This window comes from Canis lupus, chromosome 13 (assembly GCF_011100685.1).
Source record: "Canis lupus familiaris isolate Mischka breed German Shepherd chromosome 13, alternate assembly UU_Cfam_GSD_1.0, whole genome shotgun sequence".
Classification (NCBI taxonomy): Eukaryota; Metazoa; Chordata; class Mammalia; order Carnivora; family Canidae; genus Canis; species Canis lupus.
In genome coordinates, this window is record NC_049234.1 from 23,661,904 (window position 1) to 23,680,833 (window position 18,930).

General features: G+C 39.1%; 1 protein-coding gene and 1 long non-coding RNA gene across 7 annotated transcripts in view; one reads left to right on the plus strand and one right to left on the minus strand.

Moving 5' to 3' along the window:
- NSMCE2 (NSE2 (MMS21) homolog, SMC5-SMC6 complex SUMO ligase) overlaps nt 1–18,930 on the plus strand; it is a 213,177-nt gene that overhangs the window by 168,944 nt on the left and 25,303 nt on the right. The gene's annotated exons all lie outside the window — the stretch shown is intronic.
- LOC111098548 overlaps nt 16,377–18,930 on the minus strand; it is a 28,371-nt gene continuing 25,817 nt past the window's right edge. For both annotated transcript variants that reach the window (XR_005368626.1, XR_005368625.1), the window contains exon 4: nt 16,377–18,136. This is a non-coding gene — a long non-coding RNA (uncharacterized LOC111098548). The remainder of the gene's footprint in view (nt 18,137–18,930) is intronic.

Sequence of the window (18,930 nt, forward strand, 5' to 3'; positions counted from 1 at the left end):
GCCTAGGGTAATCCCCAGGCCACAGTATAGGGAGGTGGAACATAGGCAGATTCTTATGGTCTCCTGATTGGAAGAGATGTACCTAGGAGTTCAGGAAGCCAAGATGGCTAGAGTAAAATGGAGAGCTGCACAAAGACAGAAATCTGGAGAGCTAAGGAGGTCTCCCTGGGGTATTGAGTTGAGTACAGATGAGGGCATTCATGTAAGGAAATGATGCAAGGCCAGAGCAAGAACATTCTCAAGGATTAGAGAGAACAGTGCCTGAAACTCACAGAGGGATGGAAATGGTGTCCTCAACAGCCAGAAAGGAAAAAATTACATAATTAAGGGGTGTTAGTTACTAAGTCTTGCCTCAGTAGTGGAGAAAAATTAATCATAGATTAAACGCAGCTCTGGTCACCCTGAACAAATCTTAAAAGCAAGACCCAAAAGGATCAAACTGTTTCCAATTAATTTAACTGCATCCCAGAGCAAAACATAAGAATGTTTACAAGAAGACAAAAATAAACATCACCCCACAATGCCTGGCATCCAATCAAAAATTACCAGTCAAGCATAGTAGTAGGAAAATACAACCCATGAAGGGGGAAAAAATCGATCCATTGAAACTGAACCCATAATGAGGGGAAAATCCATTGAAATTGAACTGAACAGATAGAAAAATAAGTAAGCAAGGTCATTAAAACAGTTGTTATGACTACATTCCATATGTTCAGAAAGCTAGAGGAGAGACTGCCCCTGTTAAGTAGAGACATGGAAGATATATATGTAGTTATATATTTATAATTTTTATGTATTAATATATAAATATATAATATTTACTATATGTTAATATGTATTAAATATAATAATATGTTTTATATGAAAATTATAAATATATATTTAAAAAGAGGAAGCCTACAATGGCTCAGATTTAAAAGAATGGGATTAGCAACTGCATAGACATCACAGAAGAAAAGACTAATGAACTGGATGACATTACAATTAAAAAACTATACACAATGAGATACAAAAAAAAAAAAAAAAAAAACAGGGCACTAGTGATGAGGGACAACTTCAAGCGGTAAAATATTTGTGTCACTAAAATTCCCAAAGAAGAGGAGAGAGAGGGGAAGACTGAAAAAAATATTTAAAGAGGTAATGGCAGAAAATATCCCAAATTTGATGAAATCTGTGAACCCACTGATCCAAATTCAACAAACCTCAAGTACAAAAATCAGGAAAAAAACAACACCAAAGCACATTATAATCAAATTGCTTAAAACAAATGATAAAGAGAAAAATCTTAAAAGCAACCAGAAGAGCAAAAGACATGTTACATACAAAGTAAAAAAAAAAAAAAAAAAGTTAAGATGACAGATATTCATAAAAAATAATGCAAACTAAACAAAAATAATAATAATGCAAAATAGGAAATAGAGTAAAATCTTTAAAGTACTGAAAGGGGAAAACTATTAATCTACAATTCTATATCCAGGAGATATATTATGTGGGGTTGTTTTTTTTTTAAGATGAGATCAAGGATTTTTCAGACCTCCAAAGTGTGAAAACTCATCACTTACAAACCTGCATTGCAAGAAATGTTAAAGGAAATTCTTCAAGGAGGAAGAAAATGTATAGCTGAATCTACACAAAGAAATAAAGAGCGCTATACATGATAACTAATATAGGTGTATATGAGGATCTTGTCCAATTATTTTAACCTCCTTAGATCATTGACTTTTTTAAGGCAGAAATAACAAATTTTATATCAGATACAGAAGTAAAATATATGACATAACACAGAGGCCAAGAGGGGAGAAATGGAAGTATACTATTTTAAATCTTTTATATACAAAGTAGTATATTACCACTTGAATGTAAACCGTGAGAAGTGAGATATGTACTGTGTCATCTAAAACAATCACTAAATACCACAACAAAGGATTATAGCTAATAAGCCTACAAAGAAGATACATAACAAATATTTAGTTAATCCAGTGGTTACTAGGCCAAAAAGAAAGAAAACAAGAAGTAAAGAACAGATGGGACAAATAAAAAACAAATAACAGGATGGTAGATTTGAACCCAGCCATATTGTACTCATTAAATGTAAGTGGTCTAAACATAGTAGGTGAGGGGCAGCCCGGGTGGCCCAGAGGGTTAGCGCCACCTTCAACCCAGGGCGTGATCCTGGGGACCCAGGATCAAGTCCCACGTCCGCCTCCCTGCGTGGAGCCTGCTTCTCCCTCTGCCTGTGTCTCTGCCTCTGTGTGTGTGTATGTGTGTCTGTCGTGAATAAATAAATAAAATCTTTAAAAATAATAATAATAGATAATAATAAATATAGTAGGTGAAAGGGATTATCAGACTGGATATAAAAACAAGGTCTAAAAAAAAAAACAAGGTTTATTATATGCTTCCTATAAGAAACCAACTTTATTTTTTTTTTAAAGATTTTATTTATTTATTCTTTTTTTTAAAATTTTTATTTATTTATGATAGTCACAGAGAGAGAAAGAGAGAGAGGCAGAGACATAGGCAGAGGGAGAAGCAGGCTCCATGCACCGGAAGCCCGATGTGGGATTCGATCCCGGGTCTCCAGGATCGCGCCCTGGGCCAAAGGCAGGCGCCAAACCGCTGCGCCACCCAGGGATCCCAAGAAACCAACTTTAAATATAAAGACACAGACTAAAAGTAAAAGAATGGAAGCACATGCTGACACTAATTAAAAAAAAAAAAAGCTGAAGTGACTAAATCAATTTCAGAGCAAAGAATATTACGAGGAATAAAGAGGGTAATTTTACAATAATAAAAGGATCAACTTATCCACAGGATGTATATTGATGTATCGAATAACAAAGCTTCAAAAATCATGAAACAAAAACTAATATAACTACAAAGAAAAAACATCTATGATTATAGACAGATTTCAACAGCTAATAGGCAAGTATTCAGAAAATCAGGATATAGAAAACTTGAATAAAACCATCTCTAATCTTCACCTAATTGAAATTTATAGAACTTTTGACCTACTGACAGCAGAATGTGTATTCTTTTAAGATGCATTTGCAGCATTTACTAAAAGACCACTTTCTGGGCAATGAAACATTTCTCAGTCAATTTAAAGGATTCAAATAATATCTGGTGACAGAGTTCTGATTTCAATTAGAATTTAATTAAAAAAAAGTTAACAGAAAGATACCTGAAAATTTTCCAAATATTTGGAAATTAATTTCTTCTCTCTCTTTTTTTTTTTTTTAAAGATTTTATTCATTCTTGAGAGTCACAGAAAGAGAGGCAAAGACATAGAGGGAGAAGCAGGCTCCTGCAGGGAGCCTAATGCAGGACTCAATCCCAGAACCCCAGGATCACCACCTGAGTCAAAGGCAGATGCTCAACCATTGAGCCACCCCTGCACCCCAAAACTAAATACTTTTAAGTAGCCTGTTGGCAAAGAGAAAGCAAAGGGGAAATTTAAAATTATTTTGAAAACTAAATGAAAATAAAAATACAGCATATCAAAATGTATGAAGTGCAGCTAAAGGGATACTTAAAGAGAAATTCATAGCATTAAATACGTGCACATATTAGAAAAGAAGGAAGTCTTGAATCAGTCACCTCAGCTTCCAGCCTAAGAACTGGAAAAAGAGAGTAAATGAAATCCAGAGTAAGCAGATGAAAAGAGAATTAAAGATTAGACTGGAAATTAGTCAAATAGAAATCAGAAAATCAGTAGAAAAAGCCAAAAAGCAGGCTGTTTGAGATGATCAATACAATTGATAAGCCTCTAGCCAAGACTCAGAAGAAAAATGAAAAAAAAAAAAGAAAGAAAGAAAGATTACTCTAATTACCAGTATCTGTTAGTGAAAGAAGTTACATCAGTATAGGTCCTACACAGATTCATGACAGGTATCATGAATTAATATTATGAACAACTGTTTGCCAGTAAACTTGGCATAGATGAGGTGGACAAATTCCTTTAAAGGCTCAAACTACCTAAGATTGCTTAAGAAGAAATCAATAACCTAAATTGTGCTTTATCTATTAAAGAAAATAAACTGTAGTTAAAAACACTTCCTACAAAGAAAACTCCAGGTCCAGATGGCTTCAAGGTGAATTCAACTAAATATTAAGGAAGAAATAATACCAATTAAACAGAAACTTTTACAGAAAATAGAAGAGAAAATTAACCAATGCATTCTATAAAGCCAGCATTACCCTGATAGTGAAACTAAAGTTAATATAAGATCACAAACCCATATCCCTCACAAGTATAGGCGCAAAAAACAAATTTTTAGCAAATGGAATCCAAATATATATAAAAATATAATAATACATCATGACCAAGTGGGGTTTAGTTCAGGCATATAAGATTAATTTAGCATTTGAAAATTGATCAGTGTAATTCATCATATTGACAAACCAAGAAGTCATATGATCATCTCATAGATGCATTAAAAGTATTTGACAAAATCCAATATTGATTCTTCTATTAAGTTTTTAAAATTATAATTCCAGTATAGTTAACACAGTGTTATGTTAGTTTCAGGTATATAATATATGATTCAACAATTCCATATATCACCCAGTGCTCATCATGACAAATACACTCCTTAATCCCCATCACCTATTTCCCCCATTCCCCCACCCACCTCCCCTCTGGTAACAATCAGTTTGTTCTCTATCATTAAGAGTCTGTTTCTTGGTTTGTCTCTCTCTTTTCTTCTCTGCTTCTCATTTGGTTTGTTTCTTAAATTCCACCTATGAGTGAAATCATACAGTAATTGTCTTTCTCTGTCCAACTTATTTCATTTAGCATACCCTCTAGATCCATCCATGTTGCAAATGGCAAGATTTTGTTCTTTTTATGGTTGTGTAATATTCCGTGGTATATATACACCACATCTTCTTTGTCCTCGCATCTGTCAATGCACACTTGGGCTGCTTCCATAATTTGGATATTATAAATAATGCTGCAATAAGCATAGGGATCCATATATCCTTTGAATTAGTGTTTTTGTATTTTTTGAGTAAATACCCAATTGTGTGATTACTAGATCATGCAGTAGTTCTAACTTTTTACTCCATATTGTTTTCCACAGTGGCTGTGCCGGCAACAGTGCCAGAGGGTTCCTTTTCCTCCACATTCTCACTAACGTTTATCGTTCCTTTGTTTTTTTATTTTAGCCATTCTGACAGGTATGAGGTGATACTCATTGTAGTTTTGATTTGCATTTTCCTGATGATGAATGATGTTAAGTGTCTTTTCATGTGTCTCATGGCCATCTGTATGTCTTTTTTGGAGAAATGTGTGTTCATGTCTTCTGCCCATATTTTAATTGCATTATTTCTTTTTTGAGTGTTGAGTTGTATAAGTTTTTTTAGATTTTTGGATACTAACCTTTTATTGGATATGTCATTTGCAAATATCTTCTCCCATTCTGTAGGTTGCCTTTTAGTTCTGTTGATTGTTTCCTTCACTGTGCAGAAGCTTTTTATTTTGATGTAGTCCCAATAGTTTATTTCTGCTTTTATTTCCCTTGCCTTAGGAAACATATCTAGAAAAATACTGCTATGGTCAATGTCAGAGACCTTACTGCCTGTGCCCTCTTGTACGATTTTTATGGTTTCAGGTCTCCTGTTTAGGTCTCCAATATTGATTCCTGATAAAAACTCTCAGCAAACTGAGAAGAGAATTTCTTAAAACTAATAATGGATGTTTATGAAAACCTATAACTAACATCATACTTAAGGGTGAAAAACTGAAAGCTTGTCCTGAGAAAACAAGCAAGAGCATCATCTATTCTCACCACGATATTTAGCATTGCACTGAGGATTCTAACAAGTGCAATAAGACAAGAAAAATCTTTAAAAGCATCTAGATTAGAAAGATGCAGATTACATGATCATCTGTACAAAAAAAAAAATCCCAACTTACAAAAAAAGCTACCAGAACTAATAAATGAGTTTAGCAAATTTGCAGATACAAAATCAATAAAAATCAATTGTTTTCATACCAGCAACAAACCATGAAAGACTGAAATTTTTCAGTGCCATTCATAATATCAGAATGAGATACCTATGAAAAATATGACAGAAAAAAAGAAAAAAGAAAAATATGACAGAAGATGTGCAAGGAATGGACATTAAGCACTACAAAATATTGCTGAGAGAAATCAAAGAGGACTTAAATAAATGGAGAGATATATCATGGACTACTTGTTATACTTAAGATATTATTTCTCACCAAATTGATCTGCTGATTCCAGCGACCCCAATCAAAATCCCAATGAGTTTTTTTTTTTAATATGGCTACTAACAAGTTTATTCTGTAACCATATGGGAATGCAAAGGACCTAGAGCAGCCAAATAACTTTGAAGAAGGACAAAATTTGAGAATGTCTCTGCCTGACTTCCAGACTTGTAAAGACTGTAAAGTAAGCAAGTCAGTATGGTAAGATAGACACAGTTAGACAGATTAATGGAACATGAAAGAATCCAGAAATAGATCCTTAAATAAGCAGCCAATTAATTTTCGAAAAAGGTGCAAAGACGGTTCTGTGCTTCTCCACAAACATGTAAAAACAATTCAGTGGAGAATTGTTTCTCAACAGATGGTCGTATCGCAATTGGATATCCATATATTTAAAAAATAAACCTGATCCAAATTTCACTCCATCTATAAAAATTCAAAATGGGTCGGAGATCTGAATGTAAAACCTAAAGCAGTAGAGAAATCCTCCTGGAAGAAAACAGGAGAAACTGACATTGGTTTAGGCAAAGATTTCTTAGATACAGCACAAAGAAATAAACCCCGAAAAAAAATTGTAAGACTTTATCAAACTTTCTGCTCTTTAAAAGATACTCTTGGGATGCCTGGGTGGTTCAACGATTGAGCATTTGTCTTTGGCTCCGGGCATGATCCGGGAGTCCCAGGGATCAAGTCCCACATCGGGATCCTTGCATGGAGCCTGCTGCTCTCTCTGCCTATGTCTCTGCCTCTCTCTCTGTCTCTCATAACTAAATAAATAAAATCTTTAAAAAAAAAAAAAAGACACTCTTAGCAAAATGAGAGGACTAGTGACAGACTGATATATGTTATTTGCAAATCATGAATCTAATAAAGAACTTATATCCAGAATGCAAAAAGAACTCTTAAAGCTCAATAGTAAGAGAATAATGCAGTAAAAAAAAAAAAAAAATAGAAAAAGAAGAGAAGATATGGAAATGGACCAAAAATATTGAAGTGAATAGATATTTAAAATAACAGAAACAGGTGACAAATAAGCACAAGTAAAGATTCTCAACCTCTTTAGTCATTAAGGAAATGCAGATTAAAACCATAATGAAATACCACTATACACACTTATTAGAGTGGCTGAAATTTAAAACAAAACAAAACTGACTGACCGTACCAAGTGTGGTAGCAGGGATATGGAGTAGCTCATCCACAGCTGTTGGGAATGTCAAAAGATACAACCTCAGAAAGCTAGTTCAACAGTTTCTTTAAAAATTAAACATATACTTACCACATGACCCATCCATCCGATTCCTAGGTATTACACAAAAGCATTGGAAGCATCTGTCCATACAAAAACTTCTACTGCACAGATATTCCTAGCAGCTTCCTTTATAATTGTTCAAAGCTGGAATCAATCCACATGTCCATCAACTGATGAATAGATAAACACTGTATCTGTAGAGTATCATACCAGGTAGAAAAAAAAAAAAAAAAAGCAGGAACAAAATTGTTGATACCTGTAGCAAGGAGATAGACTCCAAAAAAAGGCCATGTAAGATACGGATTTCTATGTAAAATTCTTTGCATGCATTGACCTAAAGTGTCAGAAAACAGATCAGTCATTGCCTGGGGGAGGGTCAGGGGAGCAGTAAGGTATGCAAAGAAAGGATTATCCAGGGCACATGGAAGCTTTGAAGATGATTGATATGCCCACTCTCTTAATTGTGCTGATGCTCTCATGGCTGCATACACACATCCAATTAATCAGATTATACACTTGAAATGTTAGTTCATTGTAGGTCAGTTATACCTCCATAAAATAGGGGTCAGAAAGCTACTTAAATGTTCATTATTAGGGGATTAATTAAATGAATTCTGGATGCCTATAAAAGAGATTAAGCAGCTATTTTTAAAAATGAAGTATCCTCTATGTGCCAACATGAAATGATTCCCCAGATATATTATTAGATGTAAAAAGCAAGGTGTAGAACAGTATATATTAACATGTCCCTTTCTGAGTAAAAAATAGACATTGTATATGTGTGTGTGTACATACATGATATTCAATATATAGAGAGTATGTATATACAAGTACATGCACTTACATGTATGTATAGTGCGTGCCTCTGTGTGTGTGTGTGTGTGTGTGTGTGTGTGTGTGTACGTAGAGGATTTCTTGAAGAATACACAAGAACCTAACAGTAATTTCTGAGGATTGGGATTGTGGGTTTGTGGACAAGGGAGCAAGGCTTTTACTTCTCATTTTACTCACTTCTTGTGAATTTTTTTAACCATATGCATGCACAGTTCTTTTTTTAAGTATGAAAAGAAAATCCTGGTTTAAAAAGATGGAAAGAGAAGGAAAGACAAAAACAAGTGTTGTCCATTGAAATAATAATCTGGTTTGTTTTTCATTCTTTTCAATCATTATAGAATATCATTTTGTGGGGAGATTTTAAAGATTATTCTAGGTTAAGCAATTGAAATTGAAATCTATGGGTTTGCCCCAAATAACTAAAATATTTTATGCCTCTCTTCTTGATCAGATTGAAGTAAGAGAGTACTATTTTTCAAAAGGCCTTATAAATTGAGCTAAAAAAGTTTTGATAGTATATGAGAGCTACTGTCGTATTACAAGAGAGTAAGCATGGAACTAAGGAGGTGAGAAGTATTTTACATACAAGTATTGGGCACAGAATGTAAAGAAATAAAAGGTGTTGAAAGGAAGATTTCTTTGGGAATATTAATAGACTTGAGTTTGTGACCTGTAGGACCCCATTTCTCCATTATGGTATGAGTGACCACAAAATATATGTGTGTAATTGTTCAAGGATTTAAAGGCAAAATCATTTTTAGGTAACTAATTATCATAGGGATTATCATGACTGGGTTTGCAAAGATTTTCAATCTCTCTAAGTAGGTCTGAGTGGATTAATGACTAGATAATCTGGCAATCTGGAGTCTTTTGGGATTAGTATGTATCGAAGAGCTCCTCCTTATTAAAAGATTGCCATATTCAAGAATTAGAGCATTGTGGGTAAGGTTTTCCAGCACAAGGGAAAACATTTCGTTAAACCGTTTGCTTTAGGGGGATTAATTTTTAAGGAAACAGCACCTGGCATTTTTTCCAAGTTGGACAGTGACTTTTAAGAATCAGACATCACACCTATTTTTAGTTATCACATTGAAACTGACTGTCAGAATCATGTCTACAAGTAGTATATGCTAAACCTGGTTGTAGGAACCTTCAGGGTGTCTTTAGAAGAGATGCCTAAATTATTTACAAGATCATGCATTAGTGCAAGGTGGAGCTAAGTATAATCAGTATATTCCCCCGTTAAGGATCAATTTCCATGCCCATCACATCTGCTTCTAGTAAAAAGAAGTGTATAAAAGCATGTGCAGAGCTATGGACGTGTAAATGACTGAGCATCTTGAGGCCCGGGCAGGACTGGGTTTGGAGCCAGGCACCAAGAGTATTTCAGTACACATTTTCAATGGAGAAAATGTGTACACTGGGCCCTGCTGGTTTGGGAACTTGATTCCCTGCCAAGCCAGAGGTGGGTGATGAGTAGTTCTCTTGTGAGAGCCCAACTCAGGGATTTTCAAAACGTGGTCTTGAGGATCCTTATGATTCAGAGACTGGTGCACAAAATCCCGACCTCACTGTTTGGTTTCTAGCATGAATCAGTGATAGGATATCCATCCTCGGTGTTTCATCAGGAATAGTGTCAGCCTGTCCATCAATTCTAGTCAACTGGCTTTCCATTTTCTGGTGTTTTGTTTTTTTTTGTTTTTGTTTTTTAATGGCAGGGTGTTATCATCTTAAAATGCTAAAGCTGGAAATAATATCTCAGGTCACCCAGCCCCAACCTCTCATAGATGATGAGGAAACATCTGGTTGCTGTCTCAGTGGGACCCAGCATCAGATCTCCTGGCTCAAGCTCAGTGCCTTCTCGAACGCCCACATGCTCTTGCCCCTCAGTCTGCAGACCAAAGATGTGTGAGGTGCACTGTCCAAACCCATCCAAGACTGAGCTGTGAGTCTAGATCCAAAGAAAAACACCCGAATCCTGCTGCAGTGACATCAGGGCAGGCGTCCTACCTCAGTGACACCCCCACCTAGGACACTTGAACTGAAGTAGCACAAGGCCGGCCTGACCTCAGTCCACAACAGGGCGCCCTTTCATAATAGGACAGTAATTAAGGTGTTGTTCTTGGACATATTTAAAAACCTGATGCAGCCCTGCTGTCGCATGCCCTGGCTCATTCAATCTGGGGATGGCAGCCGCTTTGCTGCAGGAGCCTGTGTCCCCTATAGGAGTAGGGCTGGCCATGTCAGCTTGGCTCTTCCTTCAAAGTTGCCACAAAACCTTTGATTTGCCATTGTGTGTGGTTTTTTTTTTTTTTTTTTTTTTTTTTATATCCTGTTTCCTTTCTTTTTGGTTAATAAGAACATTTCCTTTTGAACAAATACTTTGTTTACATTTGGGGTTAGGTGTTCATGTGGATTTTTACTTGGATCCACATCTACCTTTGATTGCAGACAGCTCACTGCTAGATGATCTAATTGTCCAGCAACACACCTCTGGCTTGTCCTGATAGCCCTGGACAAACTCTGGAAGTCTGGTGGCCCTTCTTTATCTTCTGGTCACTTCATAGTAGAAGCTGGGAGCGAGGGTGGCCTCTGGGACCATATGTGTGAGCTGTGTGTCGTTGGGTAAACGTACCTCTCTGCGCCTCAGTTTCTTTGTCTGGAAAATGGGTATAATATTTGTAACCTGCCTCATAGAGTTAAAGCAAGACACGCTGTGAATTGGGCTAATTTCCACAGAGTGTTCACTTACCACAGGGTCTGGAAACATAGTGAGCACTCACTAAAATGATGGGTTGCAGTGGTCCTGATGGTAGTGATGTTAGTAGTAAGAATGTTTGTTACTGCTTTTGTTACTGCTACTTCAATCTGGGCCTGTCCAGATACTTCAATCTGGGCCTGTCCAGAACTGTCACTATCAGGAACTTTTGACCTCTGACCTGGCCTGCGAGGTTGGGGCTTAGAGCTGAAAGTAGGGGAGGGACTTAGGAATGGGGTGCTGAAAAAAAAGGAATGGGGTGCTGAAAGGCAGCTCTAAGTGTTCAGAGCATGTGGCTTTCAGACCAGTGGAAATAAAGCTTCTCATGATGAGAGGAGAAAACAGAACTAGCTTTTGATCCACTATAAAGAAGTGTGGAAATCTATACCACCACCCATCCTCAAACCTCAGGGAGGAGGCAAGCCTCAGAAAAATACAGATCAAAAAAAAAAAAAAGAAAAGAAAAGAAAAGAAAAATACAGATCAACTCTAAAGGTCTGAGGAGTTTATGGGTGGAATGGTAAGCTGTCATCCAAAAAGCTCTAAATTCAGTGCCACATCTAGTGGTTCATTTCTGAAGCCTCATGTGCGTAGCAAGTGCTACAGAAAACCGAATGTAGCTCTAACCCTTCAGAATTGCCCATCCCAACAAGAAGGTACAGTTGACTTGGGAATCTGTGAGTCACAGATTTGGATGAGCAGGGGGCACCCTGACACTGGATCCAGTGAGCCGCGGCCTCACCTCTTCCCAGGGCCCGTGTGCCAAGTGCACAGTTTGCACCAGATGACCCCAGGCTCTTTTCAGGTGTAATGTGATACTGAGTCCACTCAAAGAGAAGGCCAAACCTTGTTCCCTTCATGCATCGAGTTTTTGTGTTTGTACATAATCTATGGAAGAGGTGGTAAATGTCATATATGAAGGAGAAAGGTGCTGGGGCTCCTGGCTGGCTCAGCCATTGGAGCCTATGACTCTTGATCTCAGGATCATGAGTTCCAGCCCCATGTTGGGTGTAGAGAGTACTTTAAAAAAAAAAAAAAAAAGAGAAAGGTTCTCACAGTTCTGAACAAGTTATTAGATTTCTCTATTTCCTCACCTACAAAGCAGTTATCAGGCCCCGGGGCCCTCCCTCAAAGGGGGTGCCCATGAATATCAGGTAGTAAACAGATCGTAAAACACTGTGTAAATGTCAAGTGCTGTGTAATAGGAAAGAGTAACCTCAAGTGAGGTAGGAAAATTCAGCAACCGATGAAAACTATAAATTCTCTACTTCTAACATTTAAAAAAATACGTATTTTCTTTACTTTTTAACAAAAAACAATTGAGCTCCTATTATACACTTTTTTTAAAAGGGTTTATTTATTTGAGTGAGAGAGAGAGAGAGCACAAGCAGGGGGAGCAGCAGAGGGCAAGGGAGAAACAGACTTCCCGCTCAGTGGGGAGCCCGATGTGGGGCCTGATCCTAGGACCCTGAGATCACGACCAAGCCAAAGGCAGACCCTCCAGCAACTGAGCCACCCAAGTGCCCCTATACACTTTAATTAATGCTTTATAATAGCACAGACTGAGGACTACCTTCAAAATAAGACCACATTGTAAGAACGCACTTCACTGTTTGAGAATCAAATTTTCCTGCAAGGAATTTAAGACAAGCTTGCAGTATTTCAGATTCCAATCAACAGCAGAGTTGCAGTTGCAGTGGATACGATGGCCCACTATTTGCAATCACAAATTCATTTGCAGGGATAAAATTTAGAAAGTTCATGGGCGCCTGGGTGGCTCAGTTGGTTAAGTGTCCAATTCTTGGTTTTGGCTCAGTTCTGGATCTCAGGGTCCTGGGATCCAGCCTGCATTGGGCTCCCCACTGAGGGGGAAATCTGCTTCTCCTTCCCTCCCTGCACCTCCCCCTGCTTGCACTCTCTCTTTCTCAAATAAATAAATAAATAAATAAATAAATCTTTTTTAAAAATTCAGAAAGTTCAGAGAACAGTAGAGGAAATCTAGTCTCCAAGGTGCCTCTTACAAGCTTCAGTCAATACAGCCTTTGCAAGGGTGAGCAAGAGTTCTGTACCCATTTGTTTGGTACCTTTCTCTAAGGAGATCAGAGTTGCTTTGTGGACATAAACTGTTTAATCTCACAGCATCCTCGCCTTGTGAGTAGCTCCTATCATCCTCACTCTGCTGATATGGAACCCACAACCAGATAGGAAAACTGACTTTTCAAGGGCCCAAACACAGCAAATCAACATCAAGAATGGGAGTTGGAGTCCAGTTTTCTCAGTTATATTTATTAGCCTCTTCCCGTTTGCCAAAATTCCCCTAAATAGAGCACATTTGAGAATTCCGTAAAGGACATCCTTTTGTTTCCAATTCACAGAGTCTTCCAAAATTGGCAAACTTGCTGAGCTTTGTTATTGCCTGTTTGGTTTTCTAGAAATTTTGGCATTAGGTGCATTAGATATTAAGGTCGTGTTTGTAATATTGCATGATTTCTGGAGACAAACATACCTGCGTTTGTTTAGCTCTGTGCACTTAGGTTTTAGTAAGATGTCAGTAATAGTACTTGCAACAGGGATGCCTGGGTGGCTCAGAGGTTGAGTGTCTGCCTTTGGCTTAGGGTGGGATTCTGGGATCCTGGATCAAGTCCCACATCAGGCTCCCTGTGAGGAACTTGCTTCTCCCTCTGCCTATGTCTCTGCCTCTCTCTGTGTGTCTCATGAACAACAAAAAAGCATTATAAAAAAAAAAAAAAGTACTTGCAGCAGAGTCGTGTCAATGAAAGGAAGCAATATGTGTGAATGCCTAGTGTAGGGCCTAGCACACACAGTGAGCTTTCAATAGACGAGAACTCTTGTGTTACACAAGCAAACAGGTTCTTAGGTGGCTGCTTCTCTTGTTCCTAAGACTTTTTTTTTTTAAGATTTTATTTATTTATTCATGAGAGACACATAGAAAGAGGCAGAGACATAGAGGGAGAAGCAGCTCCCTGCGGGAAGCCCAATGTGGAACTCGATCCCAGGACTCCAGGATCACAACCTGAGCCAAAGGCAGCCGCTCAACCACTGAGCCACCCAGGCCTCCCAACTTGTTCATAAGACTTTAACTGAATCTTTAAGCTCGGGTCAAGCAAAGCCAAGTATATTATAGATTTTCTTTTTAAAGGAAGCTTTGCAAATGGCTGTATAGCAAGGCTACTGCCTTGACCCCTTCTCATCATTGCCCGATGTTCGGTTACAAGAAGCTTGTTCAGGGGGGAGTTCCCACACTTTCACTTGGATTTCTATCAAAATAAGATTACCTCTTTCTTGCCCTGGAAGTCGTATGAACCAACCTTTGATTTCAAAATTCTTTGGGTTCTCATGAATGTGCTAAGCTACCATGCAATATGCTTGGAAATAGTCCAGTTTGGGTTCTCCTCAAGAGGGAGCAAAGACGACAATCTAATGGGATCTGGAACTGAGAAGGGACAATGTTGTCTGAGTGAGACATGGAACTGCAACTCTGGTGTCAGGCACTTATTGCTGCCCTCATTCTCATATTGGGGGCTGGGAGCTGGGGAGGTACATATACAGAAAATAGAGTCCTGGCCCCACTCCAGACCTATAGAATAAGAATCTCAAAGAAATAAATGAATGAAGGAAGGAATTTTCAAGAGTGGACCTGAGAATGCAGATTTGTTTCTAATATAGTTTTCCTGGTGGTGTTGATGCCTTGCCAGGCTTGGGAACTGCTGCCCAAGGCCATTTTCCAGATGAGGAAAATGAGGCCTGAAAAGGGCTTCCTCCAAGATCACACACATGGTTAATGGCAGAGGCTGGCCTGGGACTCACATCTCCTCACTGTCACTCCTTGGTTTTTTCCACTACGCCCTCAGGCCCCTGAGTCCACTGTTGACTCAGGAGAAACGGATGAGGCTGTCTGTTGTCTGTACTTTCTCATCTGTATTCTAGAGATAAAAACTCCTGACCTTAAAGGGCCATTGTGAGGTTACATTAGTTAAAGGGTGTTCAGTTCACTTCGTTCTTAGAGTCTGTTCTTTAGACAACTGAAAGGGTGCTAAATTAAGCCATTTTGCAGAGAGGTCTGAGTCATCTGGTGGCAGCTGTCTGTGCCTCACTGGAGGTGCTTTGATCATTGTCATCTAAATGCATGCGTTAAGTACTGTCTGTAGCACAGCGAGTGCTCCAGGCTGTGCTAAGTGAGTTACCCAGATAATGGTCTCTGCCCTTGAGAAGAGCCTCCGAGGGTAAGGGACCTAAAAGGTATCGCAGCAGCAACACAACAGTGATGGGCAGAGGAGAGAGGGGACCAGTGTATACCACATTCAGAGAATCACTGCATTCAGAGAATCTCACCTTCCAGGCTAGAAGGAGCTCGGAGAGACCCAGTCTACCTCCCTGGCTTAGAGAATTTGAAATGCTTTGGCTCTGGTCACATAGTGAGTTGGGAGCAGGTTTCCTGATCGGGCCAGAGTTCTTCCTCCCTCCCCATGCTGGAGTAGAATTATTTTTCTCAAAGGTCGGAATCTAACCATGTCCATTATATTTAGTCAGAAAAGGTTTTACTTGGGAGTTCGCATTTCAAAGATATATTTTTTTGTTGGTTCGTTGCTTTATTTGAGCATGGGGTGGGGGGCAAAGGGAGAGGGAGAAGCAGGTTCTCTACTGAGCAAGGGGCCCAATGCAAGGCACCATCCCAGTACCCTAAGATCATGACCTGAGCCAAAGGCAGATGCTTAACCTACTGAGCCACCCAGGTACCCCTTCAAAGACATCTAGAAATAAGGCTGTTAGAGGTAAGGATGTGGCCTAGAGAGTGGTGAGCAGGGTGTCCTTGAGAGGATTTGGCCAAAAAAGACTATGAAATATCTTGAAGCAACCTAGAAGAAAGTCTTGAAGCAGTGGATGAAGTTCTTGAACATGTTTTGTCCTGCAGAGGAGGTCATGATATGGGATCTCGAAAGGGAGGCCAACCCTTCAAAACGATCACTGGTGTAAGGACTGGGAAGGGGCATGACGGAGCTACTGGCTGGCAGGAGGTAGCTCCCAAGGGTTAAGAAAACACTTCGTCCTCATTTCTTGACTGCTGCCATGTGCCAAGCCCCGTGGTTAGCATTCTACGTAAAACATTCCTATCCTCCAAGCAGCCCTTCCAGACAGGTGGTGTTTTCCCATTTGCAGATGAAATAATAGAGAGGCACTGAGGGAGGCAGGATTTGAATCCATGCTGTCTCTCCATGAGGCAACTAAAATCTTCCCTTTTTCTCTGTAAGTAAGCAAAGAGAGGAGCAAAATGAGGACTATTCCACAGGCCAGGGGGGCTGGAGAGCCGGTGGGGAGGGGGCCACACAAGCTCTGGCAGTCATCCAAATTATGATCAAGAAAGGACAAGTGGAAAATGACCAGAGATCGCTTATTTGGTAGATCATTGACATGGTGACGTGACCCAGTGAAAACGAAAAGAGGAAGGCTCAGAAAAGAAAGATAAGCATATGCCATGTATAAAAAGAGTTACTAATGATTTAGGGTGTTTAAGTATTGAGAACCAGGTATTGCTTCACCAAAGGGGAAAGTTCAAAGTAGGTAGGTAGGTTGATGTGCCATCTACACAGATAATGTGGTGGCACTGGGGGAGATAGATCCTCAGAAAACATCATTTATGGCTCCGTGTGTGCTGACGGTCTAGCAAGAAAATAAACAGCCAAGACTAGGAAAATAACCAGCTGGGCGAGGCCATATATTATCACACAGCACCTGGTAGCCCAGGGAGGAGGACAGAGAAAGTTAAGGATGGCGGGACCCCAAAGCCAGCAGGAATGGGTCACTGAAATGGTTTTGAAGAAGATACAAAAGACAGAATTGAAGCAGAAAGCAAAAGCAGACACATCCAATATCTTAGAATATAGGGAACAGGAGCTGTTCAGTGCTTTATTGTGGGCTGAGTACATGAAATAATCAATGACTTGATTAAATTAAAGTCGGCACTCAGTTCAATACTCAGTCCTTAGAACAGTCCCATTTTACAGATGAGGAAACTAAGGCTCATGGATCTTAGTGGTGACTTGCCAGAGGTCAGACAGCAGCGGTAAGCAGGACTTTCCCCAGGTATGGCTCTGAGCTCCAGCCCCTTCTGCACTGCACATGGCCTCAGTCAGAAGCAGGGTGGGGGGCAGAGGGGACGTCTGGTCACATGCACATGCAGTGGAAGGCTGGTAAGGATCAGCATGGACTCAGAGCAGTGAGAAGGATACTGGTGGTCCTTGTTGAGTGAAACCACTGTGGAGCAAAAATGGGAGAAGCAGCCCACCAGGGAATTCACATGGTCAGTAATACAGTTTCATTGGCCACAGATGACGTTTTACCATCTGGAACATGGAGGATTAAATATTAGCTGCATGCAGGTTGCTCTTCTGGGGGATGAGAGTTCCTCGTTTGAAAATTCTTTGTAAGCCACATGTTAGTCTACTTGGGACTATGTTGGGCTTCCAGGTTGGTGCATCTTTAAATAGTAGTTCCAAGAAAAACACTGGCTCCAGTGTGTGGTTTCTTTCATATTTTTCAACTGTCGGTCCTGCTGACAACATAGACATTTACACCAGCAAGTCACCTGGAAGCTAAGGGAACCGTCTGCCCCGATTACTACCATGATTTGGCCATCTACATACAGTGCTATCCCCACCTCTGATCTTCTTGCCCTTTTCAGTGACCGATGGACCAGTTAATATTTGTAAGATGATGAGTTTGCATGGATTGCAACTAGTTCCTACAAGCCTTTGAAAACATAATCATAATTTAGATAAATGGGGTTAGTCTATATGAGGGTTTTGCGATAATGAGGAATGAAAAGAACAGGCAACTGTTTTGCTGTAAGGTAAGAGTCCATGGCTCAGTAAGATGTTTGCTTCATCTCACTGGGAAAGCATATTCCAGCCACCGATTTAATTTCTGTTACTGTTGCTGACTTGCAACCATCCTCTTCCTTTAAGTGAATGACGGGTCTGAACATAATTCTTCTTTGTAGTCCATTGACTCTTGTAAAATAACGCCGTGATTATAAGGTTTCCTGAACACAGTTTTCAAAATGTTAGTAATAACCACATTGCACCTACCTGCTATACTTGGGTGACCATCTCTGTTGCTCAATTTATACTTAAGATTGGTCATAGTGAAACATGTTTTCATCACTTGAAATCCAAATTTTATTTGCTAGGTTATTATTGGCCATATATTTCTGTAGCGTAAATCAGATGTTGTGCAAGTTTGGTTTGCAAATAGATCGACTCTTAAAAGCACAAGTTAGCCTTCAGATCAGTGTGAGAAGTCATTTGAGTTGATGACCTCAATATTCAATAAAACCTTTTTTTGTTTATTTGTTTAAACATAGTCTGATTCCTCTGTGGGTAAAACTCTGATAGATTGTAAGAATGAAGGGTTTAAAACTGGAATAGGTTTTTGAGACTACAGAGTCTACCCTCCCTCCTATTCTTATCCCCTTATTTATCAGGTAGTAGAGAGAACAAGGTCAAAAACAATATATAAGTGGCACAACCTCCCAGGTCACTTAGTTGATTGGTGGCAGAGGTGGGAACTTCCAGTCATTCCCATGCACTTTCCACCAAAGGGCTCTTTTCTTATAATTGGCAAACAGTTGACTTGGAGCCATTGTGTCTTTCTACCCTAGATGTTGGTTGAAAAAAAATTTACCTATTATATAAAAGCTCTTGAAAATACTTCTTATACAATCAGATCAACAGAACCCAAAAGTTTCTTCCTGCCAAATTTCCCAAAGTCCCCTTTGCTTGACTTTTCTTCTCTCTTTTCCTCTGAAAAGCCACGTCCCCTTTGCACTTAGGAATA